This window comes from Telmatherina bonti (assembly GCF_933228915.1).
Source record: "Telmatherina bonti genome assembly, chromosome: 12".
NCBI lineage: Eukaryota > Metazoa > Chordata > Actinopteri > Atheriniformes > Telmatherinidae > Telmatherina > Telmatherina bonti.
In genome coordinates this window covers 34344739-34345422 of record NC_136610.1, presented here as the reverse complement: position 1 = coordinate 34345422, position 684 = coordinate 34344739, and positions in this window count along the sequence as shown.

Here is a 684-nt window from a genome sequence, read left to right as displayed (position 1 = left end):
CGCTGACTGACGGAGCTCTGCGGCCGCAGCTGGTCGCCGCTTTTATAGTCGCGAGCTTGGAGGCTGCGGAAGCGACCAATCACGTTCCAGCTCCAAGCATCAGCCGTGTCTGGTCGCGATGCAACTCCGAAGCGCGCACGCGCACATTTATGTTGTTCTTTTTTCCCCTGAATCATTATTCTGAGGGTTAAAAACAAACAAACAAATACAAAACTGATATGATAACAATAATATTAGTGATAATAAGAACTATAAAGCAATATTTCATGTATATATACATATATATACACACACACACATATATATATATATATATATATATATACACACACACACACATATATATATATATATATATATATACACACACATATATATATATATATATATATACACACACATATATATATATATATATATATATATACACACACATATATATACATACATATACACGCACGGTGGCACAGTGGTTAGCACTGTGGCCTCACAGCAAGAAGTTCATTGGTTTGATCCTTGGCTGGGGAGGGGTTTGGTCAGTGGCCTTTCTGTGTGGAGTCTGCATGTTCTCCCCGTGTATGTGTGGGTTCTCTCCGGGTACTCCGGCTTCCTCCCACCGTCCAAAGACATGCATGTTAAGTTAATTGGTTACTCTAAATTGCCCCTAGGAATGAGTGTGAGCGT